Source organism: Pelophylax lessonae (genome assembly GCF_965119305.1).
Source record: "Pelophylax lessonae genome assembly, chromosome: 2".
Taxonomy (NCBI): Eukaryota; Metazoa; Chordata; class Amphibia; order Anura; family Ranidae; genus Pelophylax; species Pelophylax lessonae.
The window spans coordinates 167,766,752-167,786,831 of record NC_138769.1 but is presented as its reverse complement, the minus strand read 5'-3'; positions in this window follow the sequence as shown (position 1 = coordinate 167,786,831).

Sequence of the window (20,080 nt, the reverse complement as noted above, 5' to 3'; positions counted from 1 at the left end):
GTAACATATGCAGACAGGGCTGCAATCAACTTTTTTTGCCACTAAATGTTTTTTTTTTATTGCAAGGCGCAATACAACAGTATGCAATGGGTGTATCTCACTGTAACATATGCAGACAGGGCCGCAATCAACTTTTTTTGCCCCTAAATGTTTTTTTTTATTGCAATGCGCAAAACAACAGTATGCAATGGGTGTATCTCACTGTAACATATGCAGACAGGGCCTCAATCAACTTTTTTTGCCCCTAAATGTTTTTTTTTATTACAATGCGCAATACAACAGTATGCAATGGGTGTATCTCACTGTAACATATGCAGACAGGGCCGCAATCAACTTTTTTTGTCCCCTAAATGTTTTTTTTTATTGCAAGGCGCAATACAACAGGATGCAATGGGTGTATCGCACTGTAATGTATGAATGAAACAAACCAAAAAATAATTTTCCCCTTAATTGGTGCTTGTTGAATAGCAGATTTGAAATGCAGTGTCTGTCTAAACGCTGTAAATCACAGTAAAATATGAAGGAAAAAAGTTTTTTACTTTTTAAAATGCAGATTAAGCAGACACATATGCACTGAGGTTGCAGGAAATGCTCGCTACACACCGCACGCCTAACAGGTTGGATACTGTTGTTCTATTCCGCTATTGAATAAAAAAAAACCCATTTGAATGAAAAACTGAAAAATAATTTTTTTACCCTAAATACTGTACTGAAAAATAATTATTTTCCCTTCACATTGTTACTTTTTGAAGAGCAGGTTAGGAAAGCAATGTCTATCTGTATTTCAAAGTTAAATATGAAGGAAAAAATGTTTTTTCTTTTTTAACCACTTAAGCCCCGGAAGATTTTACCCCCTTCCTGACCAGGGCCTATTTTGCGATTCGGCACTGCGTGACTTTAATGGACAATTGCGCAGTCATGCGACGCTGTACCTAAACAAGTTTGACGTCCTTTTTTTCCCACAAACAGAGCTTTCTTTTGGTGGTATTTGATCACCTGTGCGATTTTTACTTTTTAACAACAAAATAAACAAAAAAACAGCGTCAATTTTGCAAAAATAACAATATTTTTCAAATTTTTTATATGAAATTCCCCCCCCCCCAAAAAAAAGTAAAATTCAAAATTTTTTAACATTTTGGGCGAATTTTTTTTACCATATGTTTGGTAAAAAAAATCGCAAAAAGCATATTTTGATTGGTTTGCGCAAAAGTTATTGCGTTTACTAACAAATGGAAAGATTTTTGTCATTTTTGTTGGTTTTTTTACGCGTAATGGCGGCGATCTGCGTTTTTTTTTGCGGGACTGCGACATTGCAGTGGACAGATCGGACCCTTGACTGACATTTTTGACACTTTTGGGGTTACCAGTCACATTTCTACAGTAATCAGTGCTATACATATGCACTGTTACTGTAAAATTACACTGGCAGTGAAGGGGTTAACTTTTTTGAGAGGGAGGGGTTATGTGTATCCCTAGGGGCGTGATTCTAACTGTAGATACTGACTGTGGCTTGAGGTGTAGGAACAGTGATCAACAGTCCTACATAGTCGAACCGTATGATCACTGTTTCTACACAGGGGAGAATGACAGGCGGCTTGTTTACATCAGCCGCCTGCCTTTCTCCCTCTCCACCCGAAGATCGCGAGTGACCGGCGGACATCGGGTCCGCCGGTCACACGCACAGGGGGGTCCGTGACCACGCGGGAGCGCTGCTCCCGCGGCGCGTGCTCGCTCCCTAGACCCTCACAGGCTAACAACTTAGATCTACGTCACTCTGCCTGTGAGGGGCTGACCATCGAAGTAAATAGTTGTGCGGCGGTCGGCAAGTGGTTAAATGCAGATTAAGCAGACACATATGCACTAAGATTGCATGAAATGTGCAGCACCACACACCTAACAGGTTGGATACTGTTGTTCTATTCCGCTAATGAATAAAAAAAAACCCATTTGAATGAAAAACTGAAAAATATTTTTTTTACCCTAAATACTGAAAAATAATTATTTTCCCCTCACATTGGTGCTTTTTGAAGAGCAGGTTAGAAAAGCAGTGTCTGTCTAAAGACTGTATGTCAAAGTTAAATATGAAGGAAAAAATGTTTTTTCTTTTTTAAATGCAGATTAAGCAGACACATATAGACACACTGAGCTTGCACAAAATGTGCAGCACCGCACGCCTAACAGACTGATACAATTTTTTTTTCTCCTTTCTCTTCCTCACTTGGCTAAGGTTAGGGCATAAAGATCGTGCACTGCACCCCCACACACAATTAAATCAATGTAGATCGCTGTCTGATTAAAGCAGATTGTTCCTATCCTATGCTTTCCCTACAAGCAATCTCTCCAGCCTGGCCCTACAGTAAACTCCTATCTCTCCCTCCGGGCAAAAAGATTGTGCATTGCACCCCCACACAATCAAATCAATGTAGATTGCTGTATGATAAAGCATATTGTTCCTATGCTTTCCCTACAAGCAATCTCTCCAGCCTCGCCCTACAGTAAACTCCTATCTCTCCCTTAGCAGCAGCAGTCACGAACCTGTCCCTAGTATAGTTATAGCAGAGTGACGCGTGGCGCTGTGTGACTCCAGCTTATATAGAGTCTGGGTCACATGCTGCACTGGCCAATCACAGCCATGCCATTAGTACACATGGCTGTGATGGCTTCTAGGGCACACTAGTTAAACGCTTGCTGGCTGCCTTGCACCTGTTGAAAGCACGCCATTAAAACCGCACCAAAACATCAAATAACGTTACAGAACAACGGACAGTACCCGAACATACAGTGAAATGTTCTGGTTCGGGTCCGGGTACCGAATACCCAAAAGTCCGGTACGAACTCGAACAATACAGTCCGGGTTCGCTCAACCCTAGTAAATAGGAATTTCTATCCGTGGGTTTAAATGATTGTGGGTAAGCAATCTCCCCTGATCCTTAAAAATTTACAAATCTAAAAATACCACTTCATGGTCACTCACTGTCCAGGATAAAACAATGTTCATATTATTCCTATCCATTTTGTTCCTAAAATCATTAAATGACTCTACATTCCCCTTCCATACTATTAACAAGTCATCAATAAATCTCCTGTTTATTACAAGCTCTTTTGGTTGATTTTTTAGAATGTGTTCTTGTTTCCAACAAGCCATAAATAAATTGGCTAAGCTAGAGGCAAATCTAGCGCCCATAGCGACACCCTGGGTTTGTAAGTAATACTGATGGTCATACCAAAAGTAGTTGTGTTTGAGGCAAAATTCAAGACATTACAATAAGTATTTCTAATGTTGCTGGGTCAGGTCTGAGCTCTGTAAGGCCAATTTGGTGGATTTGAGAGCTTCAAAATGCCCTATTATAGTATATAATGACCCAACATCTGCTGTGGCTAGTATACAATTATCCAGGTCTTCTAATTGGTTCAAACTTTGATTGACATGTTTCGTATCTTTAGTGTATGCTTCCGTCTGTGACACCAGGGGCTGCAAAAATTAGTCAATATATTGACCAGGTCTAGCACAGACTGAGTCAATCCCATTTATAATGGTTCTACCCAGAGGTTTGGTCGCATTTTTGTGAATCTTAGGTAAAAAGTATATATAAGGGATTCTATATGCTGAGGGGTTCAAATACTGGGATTCTCTTTTATTTAAAATGTCCTTATTAAAACCTTTTTCTACTAGATCGGCCAATTTCTTTTTAAAATCCATTGTGGGATTTTTATTTAAAATCTGATAGGTATTACTATCAGATAATTGCCTGTCCATTTCCTCCCTGTAATATATTTTGTTCATAATTACTAAACCTCCCCCTTTATCCGCCGGGCGTATCACAACATTCTTATCTTGCTCCAAATTAGATATGCTTTGCTTAATCCAATGAGGATGGGAAATTTCCCAAACTTTTAACCTCTCCAGATCCTCAGAGACCATATTCTGAAATACCTCTATAAATTTGTTGTCCGTATTTTGAGGATTAAAACCAGATTTATTCCTTAGAGTGGAATGGCGGCCTACTTCCCCAATTGGGGGTCTATTGTCAGGTTTGGATAGGAAATATTTATTTTGGTTAAAATGCAGATAAACTTTTGAAGGTGTACAAATGTGTCGAATTTGTTTGAATTTTTTATAGGGGCATACTTGAGGCCTTTATCTAAAACTCAAATTTCTTGGTCACTAAGCCGTTTATCACTAATATTGTGTATACCAGTCCCTATTGGTGTTTTCTTCTGTTGGAGTTCTCTTCCAGCTCTACTTCCTCTTTTTCTCTTCTTTAGACCCCCGGGGCATTTCCACTCGGCCCTCGATATGTCCATGATCCCCCGGGTTTCCGCAAAAAAATATTCTGGGGTTGGTCAATCCCTTGGTTATAGAGATATATACAGTCATATATATGGATATAAATAGAGAGGGTGAATCTCCTAAACGGGGGCACAGACAGCAATATACACTTAAAACATACACTATTGCTGCGCTCAAGGTAATATAAGAACAATATAAAATCAGCAAATAAACATTTGTGGGTAAAGCAGCCACACTAATCCGGAATGTGGCAGATTAAAGAATAAAAAATGACTGTGGCACTAAACCCGTTTGATATCAGTCCCAAATATGAGAAAAGCAGTCCATATGAGTCCATCTCCACACTTTAAGAAAATTCCAGAGTAGAGAAAACCACCACCAGAAAGCACTCCAGCACCAATACTTCTTACTTCTTACCAGATGTAGTTGATCTCCATGACAGAGATCAAATTGCGCATAAACGGTAAATCTCAGAAGGCTTCCCCCAATGTATTCCAATGGGCTCACAGAGTGGTGTGGAATGCAGAAAGAAAAAGGGACATCACATAGCGCAGACTGCTTTTAAGGCTTTATTCCTACTCATAAAAGGGTACTCACAGGAAAAATGAAGACATCTCGCATGTAATGCAGATAAGAGACCTCCCCGATGTTCCTGGGCGTCCTGACCACGAACCACCGAAACGATGGCCGCTCTGTCTCCTCCACGCTTGCGACACACGTCACCTAGCACGCCACCCGACGTAAGTTTCGTCCTATTGGACGTCGTCATGGGGTGTGGCTACAAGGTGCGTTAGTGCCTCTTATAACAGCGGAGGAGAAGCCGCCTACCGGAAGTAGGTGGCCGGAAATGAGGTATGCGCTCCACAAGACCGGAACCACCCCGCAAACCAGAAGAAGACAGGGAAAAAAACAACATGGGAAAAAAAGGAAAATAAATCCAAAAAAATTCCAACCTATGTTTTGCCCTGCATTGTGGATAGATTCTGAACCTGGGGTTAACCAGGAAGGATCACATAACACTATTCTCGAACAGAATAAATATCCACTATACAATAGAAAGCCGCGGCCTGGGGGAGACAGCGCCATCTAACGGTGCCCGCCGTCAAGAACATCCCAAGAGTAAGGAAGTCTCATAATACAAATGACAATCATAAAAAATACATAAAACATATAAAATAAATTACATATAGTGAATAACCAGCATCAAAGGTTAAAATACCACACTATTAAAATGTAAAAGACAACATAAAAAATGTCCCATATTGCACAGCAAAAAGGAAAGGCCCCAAAAACTAGGAATTATTGATATGGGCATTTAAATCCCATTCGATATTGAGGCCCCGGGGCGTATAAGATTTCAACCTATAAATCCAGCTCGTTTCGAGCTTGGATACCCCCTTCTTTAAATTACTCCCTCTCCAGTGTCCTGAGAACTTGTCTATACCCAGAAACAGGATACCACTGGGATCCCTATTGTGACACTCATCGTAATGCCTGGAGAGGCTATGCTTGGGAAAGCCCTTGACTATGTTGGCCACATGCTCCTTCAATCTCACATGGAGCTCCCTAATGGTGCGGCCAACATAGTCAAGGCCGCATGGACACCTCACCAGATACACCACGTACCTTGTGGTACAGGAAATGAATGGTTTTATACTAAAGTCCTGGCCAGTGGACCCAGACTTAAAAGTATCCACACGTCTCTTTTTCTCCACATTCAGCTTGCAGATGGCACACCTCCTACACTTGTAAAAACCTCCCATTTGTTGAAAAAATGAGATTTTTTTAGGGGGGTCCCTAATATTAGGAGCAATCTGTAGCCTTAAGGGGGGAACAACCCTATATATGACCTGAGGCTGTGGAGGTAAAAGAGAACCCAACACTGCATCATTCCTTAGAACATGCCAATGGCGCCAAAGGATATTCTTTACAGAAAAATGTTGGGTTGAGTATGATGAAAAGAAAGCAAAGTCAAAAGGACGTTGAAAATCCTTCTGTCTCGGCTGAAGGAGATCCTCTCTCACTCTAGAATCAGCCTTAGCCAAGGCCTGATATTTATTCTGTTCGAGAATAGTGTTATGTGATCCTTCCTGGTTAACCCCAGGTTCGGAATCTATCCACAATGCAGGGCGAAATATAGGTTGGAATATTTTTGGATTTATTTTCCTTTTTTTCCCCATGTTGTTTTTCTCCCTGTCTTCTTCCGGTTTGCGGGGTGGTTCCGGTCTTGTGGAGCGCATACCTCATTTCCGGCCACCTACTTCCGGTAGGCGGCTTCTCCTCCGCTGTTATAAGAGGCACTAACGCACCTTGTAGCCACACCCCATGACGACGTCCAATAGGACGAAACGTACGTCGGGTGGCGTGCTAGGTGACGTGTGTCGCAAGCGTGGAGGAGACAGAGCGGCCATCGTTTCGGTGGTTCGTGGTCAGGACGCCCAGGAACATCGGGGAGGTCTCTTATCTGCATTACATGCGAGATGTCTTCATTTTTCCTGTGAGTACCCTTTTATGAGTAGGAATAAAGCCTTAAAAGCAGTCTGCGCTATGTGATGTCCCTTTTTCTTTCTGCATACCACACCACTTTGTGAGCCCATTGAAATACATTGGGGGAAGCCTTCTGAGATTTACCGTTTATGCGCAATTTGATCTCTGTCATGGAGATCAACTACATCTGGTAAGAAGTAAGAAGTATTGGTGCTGGAGTGCTTTCTGGTGGTGGTTTTCTCTACTCTGGAATTTTCTTAAAGTGTGGAGACGGACTCATATGGACTGCTTTTCTCATATTTGGGACAGCAATATACACTGACAAGGGTTCTAATCCCTCTACACTCTATCCAAAATTTAAAAAAAAAAAGTTATGTCTTTAGTTATACTTTAATCACAAAATTTCACTTTAGGTTTAATGCCTAAAAGAGCTTATCTTTTGTCTAAAATAAATAAAAAAAACAAGAAATAAAGTTTACTTGTTCAGTCTTTTGGGAATTGCTTTAGGGTTCCTTAACAAAAAAAAAAAAAATGCTGTCAACATTTTGATGCCAAATAAATTGCAAGAAAACATTTACTCACCCAGGGTGTACATTTAAACATTTTCTACTGCGTTGCTGTAGGTCTTTCATTAAGTTCTGTTGCTGTTGTTGGTAAAGCTAAAGTTTATTTTTTAATTTTGGATAGAGTGTCAAACAAAACAGGAAATGAGTAAAAATATCTTCAGAGGAAAAACAGTTAGCATCGAAAACCTGACAGAGGTTCTAACCCTTCTCCATTCTGGGATTTCTAATAGGATTCCATATAAAAGCTTCACATCCACTAACCTCCTCTAGGAGCAGCAGCAATAGCACACAAACCTTGTAAACGTCTTTGCGCACTTCTCAAACCTTTTGGTCTACTCCTAGCAAGCTTCACATGACCTGGACAAAGAATATTAAAATCAGGAAGTCATCTTGCTTAAATTATTGAGAAAGTGTTTGTTCAGTAATACCTACTCAAAAAAAGGTGTACCGACATCCCATGAAATAATCTATTGCAAAATTTGGGATAGCCCCTTGATAGAGGAGAGGCAAGACCAGGTGGTAAGTAGAGATGTATAGAACTGTTCGCCGGCGGACAGTTCCCGGCGAACTTAGCATGTTCGCGTTCGCCGCTGCGGGCGAACATATGCGATGTTCGGTCCCCCCCCCATAATACATCATTGAGGCAAACTTTGACCCTGAACTTTACAGTCAGCAGGCACATTTCCAGCCAATCAGCATACCTCCCTCCCACACCCTCCCACCTCCTATAAATAAGCAAGGGCAGCATTCATCTTAGATCATTCTGAAGCAGTGTGTGTAGTGAGAGTAGGGAGAGCTGCTGCTGCTGTTAAGCTAGGGACAGTTAGTCAGTGTTCCTGGTCTTGCAGTGTTCTTGGTCCACTACTGCTGTAAGGACAGCACCCCAAAAAGCCCTTCTAAGGGCTGGTATTTGTGTAATTTTTTTTTATATATATATATATATATATCTAGCGTCCCCAAAAGCCCTTTTAAGGGCTGGTAATTGAGTTTTTTCTTCTTATATATATATATATATATATATATATATATATATCTAGTGTCCCCAAAAGCCCTTTTAAGGGCTGGTAATTGAGGATTTTTTTTTATTTATATATATACATATATATATATATATATATCTAGTGTCCCCAAAAGCCCTTTTAAGGGCTGGTAAGGTAATAGAGTTTTTTCTTATATATATATATATATATATATATATATATATATATATATATATATATATATATATATATATATCTATTGTACACTGCAGTTGCCTGCCCGCTGTGTGTGAGAGGCCACAGACCTACCACAGACTGTACTGTGTGCACACCACACTCATTTCATTTCGGGTGGCACAGTCACAGTACCTTGCATTTTAAAAAATATTTTTTTTTCCTCTGTCATAATTGCGGTGAGTGCTGTGTCAGGTCCACAGAGTGCACTGTACCCACTGCAGTGCACTGCCCACCACTGATATATATACGGTGGCACAGCATCTTGTTGCAAACTGAAAAAAAAAATATTTTTTATTATTGCATTTGCCTGGGCTGCCAGTGACTGTCAGGTCCACAGAGTGTACTGTGCCCACTGCAGTGCCACTGTGTGCCCACCCACCACTGATATATAAGGTGGCACAGCAGCTTGCAAAGTAAAAATATATATATATATTTTTTAATTGCAGTTGCCTGGGTGCCAGTGACTGCTGTCAGGTCCACAGAGAGTGTACTGTGCCACTGCCCACCCACCACTGATATATAAGGTGGCACAGAAGCTTGCAAAGTAAAAAAAATATATATATTTTGTAATTGCAGTTGCCTGGGTGCCAGTGACTGCTGTCAGTGTCAGGTCCACAGAGAGTGTACTGTGCCACTGCCCACCCACCACTGATATATAAGGTGGCACAGCAGCTTGCAAAGTAAAAAAATATATATTTTTTTTAATTGCAGTTGCCTGGGTGCCAGTGACTTCTGTCAGTGTCAGGTCCACAGAGAGTGTACTGTGCCACTGCCCACCCACCACTGATATATAAGGTGGCACAGCAGCATGCAAAGTAAAAAAATATATATATATTTTTTAATTGCAGTTGCCTGGGTGCCAGTGACTGCTGTCAGGTCCACAGAGAGTGTACTGTGCCACTGCCCACCCACCACTGATATATAAGGTGGCACAGCAGCTTGCAAAGTAAAAAAAAATATATATATTTTTTAATTGCAGTTGCCTGGGTGCCAGTGACTGTCAGGTCCACAGAGTGTACTGTACCCACTGCCCAACACTCCTATAGGGTGGCACAGCACCTTGCACTCATAGTACACAACAACACATTAAAAAAAAAAAATGACAGGCAGAGGCAGGACACCCCGCAAGGGCCGTCGTGGTCGTGTTGCTGTGATTTCCTTAGGCCCTAGAATAATGCCCAGTGTTCAGAGGCCACCACAGACCCTGAACTCAAAAAATTCTGAGGCCATAGTTGACTGGCTTACACAGGACACCCAATCGTCTACAGCTTCCGCTCGGAACCTTAATGCACCATCCTCCTCCAGCTCAGCTTCAGGCACCTCTCAATTTACCACTCGCTAGCCCGCCGGCACCACCACCAACACTAGCACCACAGCCGCTTCACTTGATCCGTCAGAGGAGTTATTTTCACATCAGTTGGAAGAAATAAGTGATGCGCAACTATTAGTGCCAGAGGATGTAGATAACGGGGATATGTCTCAGTCAGGCAGCATTATACACATGGACGTACATTGTGATGATGATGATGATGTTGTACCTGCTGCTGCTGCCTTTGCTGAGTTGTCAAGTGAAGCGGTTGATGATGACGATGTGTCTGTGGATGTCACCTGGGTGCCTGCTCGAAGAGCAGAAGAAGAGGGGGAAAGTTCAGATGGGGAGACAGAGAGGAGGAGGAGACGAGTTGAAAGCAGGGGGAGGAGGTCATCGCAAGGAGCTAGTGGCGCAGTCAGACAGCATGTAGATTCGGCACCCGGGGTCAGCCAGACAGCACGCCAATCAACGCAAGCTGTTGCCACCACCAGAATGCCGTCCTTGCAAAGCTCAGCAGTGTGGCATTTTTTTTGTGTGTCTGCCTCTGATATCAGCGATGCCATTTGTAACCTGTGCCAAAAGAAACTGAGTCGTGGGAAGTCCAACACCCACCTAGGTACAACTGCTTTGCGAAGGCACATGATCTCACATTACAAACGCCTATGGGATCAACACATGAGTAAAAGCAGCACACAAACTGAAAGCCACCATCCTCCTCCTGGTCCAGCATCTTCAGCCACGTCAACCACCGCTGTCCTCCATGCCCCCTATCAACAACCCGCCCCTCCGTCTCTCACCTTCAGCAGTTCCTGCTCGTCACCTGCCCACAGTCAGGTGTCTGTCAAGGAAATGTTTGAGCGTAAGAAGCCAATCTCACAGAGTCACCCCCTTGCCCGGCATCTGACAGCTGGCTTGTCGGAACTCTTAGCCCGCCAGCTTTTACCATACAAGCTGGTGGAGTCTGAGGCCTTCAAAAAATTTGTCGCTATTGGGACACCGCAGTGGAAGGTACCCGGCCGAAATTATTTTTCACAAAAGGCAATCCCCAACCTGTACTCTATTGTGGAAAAGGAAATCATGTCACGTCTGGCACACAGTGTTGGGGCAAGGGTCCATCTGACCACTGATAGCTGGTCTGCAAAGCACGGTCAGGGCAGGTATATAACTTACACTGCGCATTGGGTAAACCTGCTGGCGGCTGCCAAGCATGGAATGCGTGGCTCTGCTGCAGAGGAGTTGGTGACACCGCCACGACTTGCAGGCAGGCCTGCTGCCACCTCCTCTACTCCTCCTACTCCATCCTCTTTGCTAACCTCCTCGGCGGAGTCCTCTTCTGCTGTTGCGTCTTGCTCCACACCAACTGCACCCCCCCCAGCTCCCCAGGGGCTATTCCACATGCCGGATACGACAGTGTCACGCTGTCTTGGGGTTGACTTGCCTGAAAGCAGAGAGTCACACCGGACCAGCACTACTGTCCGCCCTGAACGCACAGGTGGATCAGTGGCTGACCCCGCACCAACTGGAGATCGGCAAAGTGGTGTGTGACAACAGCAGCAATTTGTTGGCGGCATTGAATTTGGGCAAGTTGACACATGTGCCGTGCATGGCACATGTGTTGAATCTGATTGTGCAACGTTTTGTGCAGAAGTACCCAGGCTTACAGGACGTCCTCAAGCAGGCCAGGAAGGTGTGTGGCCATTTCAGGCGTTCCTACACGGCCATGGCGCACTTTGCAGATATTCAGCGGCGAAACAACATGCCAGTGAGGCGCTTGATTTGCGACAGCCCGACACGTTGGAATTCAACACTGCTAATGTTCGACCGCCTGCTCCAACAAGAAAAAGCGGTCAACGAGTATTTGTATGACCGGGGTGCTAGGACAGCCTCTGCGGAGCTGGGTATTTTTTTGCTACGTTACTGGACGCTCATGCACAATGCCTGTAGGCTCATGCGTCCTTTTGAGGAGGTGACAAACCTAGTGAGTCGCACCGAAGGCACCATCAGCGACATCATCCCATATGTTTTTTTCCTGGAGCGTGCCCTGCGAAGAGTGCTGGATCAGGCTGTAGATGAGCGTGAAGAGGAAGAGGAAGAGTTGTGGTCACCATCACCACCACCAGAAACAGCCTTACCATCGCTTGCTGGACCTGCGGCAACACTGGAAGAGGAGTGTGAGGAAGAGGAGTCAGAGGAGGAATGTGGCTTTGAGGAGGAGGAACACCAACCACAGCAGGCATCCCAGGGTGCTCGTTGTCACCTATCTGGTACCCGTGGTGTTGTACGTGGCTGGGGGGAAGAACACACCTTCAATGACATCAGTGAGGACGAGGAATTGGACATGAGTAGCTCGGCATCCAACCTTGTGCAAATGGGGTCTTTCATGCTGTCATGCCTGTTGAGGGACCCTCGTATAAAAAGGCTGAAGGAGAACGACCTGTACTGGGTGGCCACGCTACTAGACCCCCGGTATAAACAGAAAGTCTCTGATATGTTACCCAATTACCGGCAGTCGCAAAGGATGCAGCAGCTACAAAATAAGTTGAAAAGTATGCTTTACACAGCATATAAGGGTGATGTCACAGCACAATGGGAATCCAACAGGGGAAGAGGTGAAAGTAATCCTCCTCCTACCACCACAACCACGCCGGCAAGGACAGGACGCTTTACAGACGTCTTGTTGATGGAGGACATGCGGAGCTTTTTTAGTCCTATGCATCGCCACAGCCCTTAGGGGTCCACCCTCAGAGAACGACTCGACCGACAGGTAGCAGACTATCTTGCCTTAACTGCAGATATCGACACTCTGAGGAGCGATGAACCCCTTGACTACTGGGTGTGCAGGCTTGACCTGTGGCCTGAGCTATCCCAATTTGCCATTGAACTTCTGGCCTGCCCCGCTTCAAGTGTGCTGTCAGAAAGGACCTTCAGCGCAGCAGGAGGTATTGTCACTGAGAAGAGAAGTCGCCTAGGTCAAAAAAGTCTTGATTACCTCACGTTTATTAAGATGAATGAGGCATGGATCCCGAAGGGACTGAAAGTGGGGGATGCATTTAACTAAAAAAGGCCTGGTGATGACTGAGATGCCTTGGCCTAAAAATGGTCCACACACTGCTGTCTTTAATCATTCTCTGCATGCCGGATGACTTACGTGACGTCTCCGCCACCAACTACGGTTCAAGCCGCAATGTTTTAGTGCACTTTCTGCCTTGAAAACCTCAATTTTTCAGGCCGCTGCTACAGCAGCGGCTGCAACAATACCTGCTTTTTCATGCATGTGTACATGCCTAATTTTTCTGGCCTCTGTGGCTGCAAAAAAACAAAAAACAAAAAAAAAGGCACATACATGTGTAAATTCCCCTTCGTGATCGTTACCTTGTCGTGGTGAAGGGGCTTGCGTATCACAATGAAGCGATCACCTCTAGGAGTGTGTTGGCACACCCCAGATGATAAGGTCGTTGCTTCATTGTGAACAGACCAAAAGCGATCCGCAGGATAATTTTTCATAGAAAAAAACATTCATTTTCTTTCATTCTTTCTGCGGAGCTGGGTATTTTTTGGCCGCGTTACTGAATGCTCATGAACAATGGCTGTAGGCTCATGCGTCCTTTTGTGGAGGTGACAACCCTGGTGGTCAGTCGAACCCAAGGCAACATCATCGACCTCATCCCATATGCGTTTTTTCTGGAGCGTGCCCTGCAAAGAGTACTGGATCAGGCTGTAGATGAGCATGAAGAGGAAGAGTTGTGGTCCACTCCCCATCACCACCAGAAGCAGCCTTGTCGTTGTCAATTGCTGGACCTGTGGCAACGCAGAGAGAGGAGTCTGAAGAAGAGAAGTCAGAGGAGGAAGGTGGCTTTGAGGAGGTGGAATACCAGCCACAGCAGGCGTCCCAGGGGGCTTGTTCTCACCTTTCGGGGACCCTTGGTGTTGTACGTGGCTGGGTGGAGGAAGAGACCTTCAATGATGTCAGTGAGGACAAGGAATGGGACATGGCTAGCTTGGTATCCAACCTTGTGCAAATGGGGAGTTTGCGGTTGTGCAAATGGACTGACTGACTGTTGTTAAACGGGGAGTTTGGTCTGTCAGAGTTTGGTCTGTCACTGTGAAGCGGGCGTAACCCTTACACTACTTGACCGATAAAACATCATACCTGATCGTTTTAAAGCACGTTATTCCAAACAATTTAGGAATGTTAGGTTATTTATGCCCTTTATGGATCAAAACCCGACTCTGCGTCAACTACGTAATTTTCCATGGGAGTTTTGCCATGGATCCCCCTCCGGCATGCCACAGTCCAGGTGTTAGTCCCCTTGAAACAACTTTTCCATCACTATTGTGGCCAGAAAGAGTCCCTGTGTGTTTTAAAATTCGCCTGCCTATTGAAGTCTATGGCGGTTCGCCCGGTTCGCCGGTTCGCGAACATTTGCCGATGTTCGCGTTCGCCGTTCGCGAACGGCGAATTTTAGGTTCGCGACATCACTAGTGGTAAGGTCTGTCCTACTCAAAGTGAAAGAGGGAAAGAACTTTCCCGGAAATAATAGAATGGAGAAACAGAGCAGAATGGAACTTGTGAGGGCAAGTGGGATTTTTAAATGGTACTTAGCTCTAATTCCGTAAAGAAATATATGAGAAAATACAATTTATATAAAACTTTATATTTTTTTATTCCAAAACTTTAAAATGACAAGCAAAAAAAGGGGAAATATTAGACATACAACAAGCAGTAAAAAATGATCAATACAGGAGTACATGTAAAGGATTTTGTGCTTTTTAATATATCCGATATAAATACCGGATCAACCCGACATCTTTCGCAGTTTTTCTTTACTGCTTCTTCAGGGGTGTATATTAATTGTACTACAAGATTAAATTTTCCTGAGTATTCCTGCATAACAATAATCATATTAGTATACATAGATAGAGTTCACATTTTAATTAGAAGTCTTTATAGAAAACACACAATTTCTCAAGGTACTCCCACCAAAAAGCCCCCAAAAAGTCCCAGTAGGTGCAGAGGAAAGGGAAGGGAAGAACACCACAAACCATACGTCTCACCGACGAGTGTGGAGGCAAATTGCAGCATACAACGGCAGGTGGTACATATGTGAGAAGACCCAGAAGGTCAATTAGCCTCTAAGAACCAGACCTTAAAAAAGGGGGTGTTGAGAAATTTAAAATAGGGAGGTATATAAAGATAAAAAAAATAGTAATCACTATACTCATAGATACATCCTTAGATACACTAGGAGTTGATAAACATACCCAAGGATTATACAAAGTCAAGAACAGGGTCCCGCATGGAGGAGAGCATATAAATATCTGATATTCCCCGATGTTCATTCATGGCATTACACCTATGGTTATACCTACATAAAATAGAGGATGGTATCAAATTAATTACTTGCCATAAGAGGAGGAATCATTTATGTTCACCCCCAATTGCAAATAAATATGCCATACCTCATACAAGATAGATTACAGGTATATAAGCGGGGGGGAGGAGGACGACATAGGAATAAAGAAAAGGGTAAGACTGTTGATACCATAAAAATATTTAATTTGTCGACACATAATTTATCCTCATCGGAGACCTCTCTTCTCCATAGAGGACTTAATTTTGCTCCCTTAGCCCCTCCCAACCCCTTCACTTTATTCAAGGATCTTAACAGCTTTATTCGTTTGCTCACATTGAGACGGCATTTTAAGATCCAAGAAAATAAAAATGCTTCTGTTGAGTCAAATACACCAAATTTAGATAAGGAATCTGAGCTTTCCATTGATCCAATTGGATTGAAACTCCTGGAGGAGTTGTATATCAGTGATGATGATGAGGATCTGGCGTTTTTTACCCAACATCCTTCCACATCCCCGCCAGTCCAACATACCAGCTTTCGTGCTAAATCAAATTTTAACCCTGTGCATTCAAAAGGTCAATACATTCAGACGTTCTACCAGGTGGTCTTCTCAGAGATAAAGAAGATGTGTACTCCTACCAATTCCTGTAGTAAGTCCCTCCCTTTAAATCACAATTTAAGTCATGCTGAGAGACAAGCTTTAACTGATTTGTCCCAAAATCATAATCTGATAATTAAAACTGCAGATAAGGGAGGGGGGATAGTCATCCAAGATAGAGTTGACTATTTAAGAGAAGCCCAGCGTTTGCTGGCGGATACCACCACATATCGTAAACTATCGGCTGACCCCCAACCTAGTTATATTTTTGAAGCTACAGGACTTATTACACAAGCTAAGGAAGAAGGTATTATCAATAAGTCAGAATATTCCTTTTTCCATAGGGACTTTTATTCTACACCGTACTTTTATCACATTCCAAAAGTACATAAGAATTTACAGAATCCGCCTGGTAGGCCGATAGTTGCGGCAATGGACAGTGTCACCAACCCCTTTTCCCAATATGTAGATCAGTTTCTGCAGCCTCTGGCTCAGAATCTACCATCGTATATTCGGGATGGGGTCCATTTGTTGGAACTATTGGCACCGTATAGTTGGGAGTCCACATACATGTGGGTTTCCCTTGATGTGGACTCCCTTTATACGTCCATTCCCCACTCTGTAGGCCTACAAGCAGTCACTCAGTCCCTCATGGATCATCCTACTATTAATTCGTCTCAAGCTCGGTTTATTGTGGAGGCAACTAGATTTTGTCTTACTCACAATTATTTTTTATTTGATGGAGACTTCTACGTACAAATAAATGGCACTGCTATGGGGGCTAATTTTGCCCCCAGCTATGCCAATTTAACTATGGGGATGTGGGAGGATAAATACATCTGGAAAAACAACCCGTATGCCTCTCATATTGTTTTCTATGGGAGATATATAGACGACATTATTGTTGTCTGGGATGGCCCTGAATCTTTACTCTTTGAATTCGTTGGTCACTGCAATAGCAATGAGTACAATTTATCTTTTACTTCAGTTCATCATTCTGCAGAGTTGGCTTTTCTAGATTTACTCTTATATCATCATGAAGGGAGAATAGAAGCAAAAAACTACACGAAGCCCACAGCGGGCAATTCCTTCCTACATTTCAAGAGTTGCCACCATCCTAGGTGGATAAATAACATCCCCAAGAGCCAGTTCTGCAGACTGAGAAGAAACTGCACCAACGATAATGATTATATAGAACAGAGTGCCCAACTTAAGAAAAAATTTACCGATAAGGCTTTTCCGGAAACCCTTATTAACCATGCTCATAACATCTATTTGGCCGGCCACGAAAGTATTAAAAAGGTAAAACCCGATACAGAAGCTATTATACCCAGATTTGTGACTCAATTTCACACTAAGTTTAAAAAAATGGAGAAAATTCTGGTCAAGCATTGGCCAATCTTACTGGAAGACCCCCATCTGAGGGAGAATCTACCCCCCAAACCCAAGGTCACTTACAGAAGAGCAAGGAACATTAAGAGCATGGTGGCACCCAGTAAGTTGAAGGGTCCCCCTATATCATCTTTAGAGAGACCTTGTTTGATCCCACTTATTGGAATGTTCCAATGCCGCAAAAAATTGTGTCTGACTTGTAAACACGTTACTCATGGACAGAAAAAGTTTTTAGCAAAAGGAAAAACATACCCATTGACACAGTTTTACAATTGCTCCACAGAGTTTGTTGTTTATTGCCTCACATGCCCGTGTGGGCTGTTTTATGTAGGAAGGACAATCCGCACCCTGAGGAAGAGATTCGGTGAGCATCGCAGGTTTGTGGAGGCTGGTAATGATAAGCACAGTGTCCCACGCCACTTCCTGCTGCATCATGAACACCTGTCTCTCGGCCTCAGGGTGTGGATTATTGAGTCCATACCTGCTACTTTGGCGCCTGCAGAACGTTTTAAGAGATTATGCCAAAGGGAGGCCTATTGGATATATACTTTGGACACTTTAGTGCCGGGTGGTTTGAACGAAGAAATTGAGACTAACACTCTCATATGACTCCATCCAATAATTTTGGATTGGACATCTGAGAGTAATGCCCCACCACCTTGTTTATACACCCTTTTATAACAATTATGTATGGAGCCAGAATAGGATACATTAGTGGACGGTTTTATTGGCTAATGGTCTTTTAGATGATTTTTATCCTCTTTTCTACGGTGTTTTTTATATATATATGTATTTTTTATATTTTTTTATATATATATGTATTTTTATATATTTTTATATATTTTTTTATATATATATATTTTTATATATATAGAAAAACATTTTTTAAAAAGAATAATGATATTCTTTAGTATAATGATACCATACATATATTTACGGTTTTATCATTATTATTATATCATTGTATTATGATAATATATCCCTATGTCTAACAATATGTGGATGTATACATACACAATGTGCATTTTATCATTATTTTATTATATTATTTTATTTCATTATTTTTAGTTTTATTTTTATTTGTATTTTTATTTTTTTTTTTTTTTTTATTATTTTTTCATTATTCCTTTTTTTCAATTTTTCATTTTTTCTTATATTTTTTTCATTTTTTATTTTCTCCAACCATTATTATCATTATTATTTTCTACTATTTACATTATTATTTATTTTATTCTTATTTTTATTTTTATTCTTATTTATTTTCACATTAATTCCTATTCCCATTTATTCCAAACAAATTTTTGTTGAGAACTAGTTGTAACAGATTTTTTGTTACTATATATTTGACTACTGCTCTGGTTTCTTTTCATAATGTACACTGCCCCTGTTCAGTATCACAGCGGGTTCCTCTTGAGTGAGGATTATTGGCACTCTTTAGGACCCAGCTGACTCTGCCTCCTGGTCTACTTAAGCCCTTGAGCAAAATGGCGCATTATCGGCCTGAGGAAGGAGCGCATGCTCCGACAACGCGTCGCCGGCGCCAGTACGTATCCCGGAAGTGACGTCAGAGCGGCCAGCGCTGTGTCCCCAGTAGACGGGAAGTATCGATCCTCCACTCGCTACAGCCCGATGCTTTGAGACCGCTTGTGCCATCCTGAATTTGGACACTGGGATTACCATTTCCTTTACCACTGATAAGCTGTTTTTATATCATTGTTTGTGAGTACCTTTCTATTTGGTCTATTAAACGTTTATCCAGATATACTGCACTTAGTGTGGCGCCTGTTTTTTCCTCCTACAGTTCGCCACAAGTCTCTTCTACTTGTTTACAGAGCAGCCTGCGGAGTGCAGCATCTGGAGACGTATGTACATGGACTTTTTATGGACTCTTCTAATCCAATTTAATATCTTTAGGCTACTGTGTCATTTAAGTAGCATATGTCCGTATTGGAGCTTGTGGAAGTTTTTGGACACTCATTTCCCCAGTTGTGCGCCAGGTCTAACCCCCCTCTTTCTTTTCCAGGTATATAAATATATACTGCCCAACCTCTACAAGAGAGGATGAGTGGGAGGGGAAAAACCCGGGCGGATATGGTAAAACTCTGTATATCCCCGACCTTGAGATTAAATCATCTTAGCTCAAAACTATGGATTTTCAGGTTGAGCTGAGGTGCAGTCAAATGTGGCACTAGACACGATCTAAATGGGAGGTAATGCATAAATTAAGCAAAGCAAAGTATATACATATAGCCATTAAGCATTTAAGTCTCAAACGGCTCAATGTATGATGCATAAAGAATCCTGGTAAGCTTACCCAGTATGACAATCACATCGAGAGAACCTCCCGCTGCTGAGAGGCATACATGTGCTGCCTTTTGTACTGCAGCCTCAACCCGGCGTGTGACGTCAGACCCAACCTGGGGCCCCGGACCAAGCGCCGGATATGACGCACCTCGCCGGAAATTACACTCATTCCGAACGACGCACGCAAGAACACCGGAGCTACGTCCGAGGCACCGGATATGACGTGCCACAGCCGGGTCAGGTCTCCAACTGGGCACATCCCCACATAGGGGGCGTGCACAGTGCCGCATCAGTATGGTCATGAATGACACGACCTTTAGCAGCCACAGTGAGGTCAAAGGACCGCAATGTCCGGAGACCACACACCCGTCGGGGACATATTGGGCGAACGCCCATCCCCACCTCTCACATAATGGGACCAGGGGACGAGAAGGACCGCACACCGGAGACATTGTGGTTTACCTATTATACAAAATACAATTTTCATACAAAACACATACAATAATAAACATTATACAGCCATAACAACACCTTGCAAAACAAGATAATTAAAATGCAT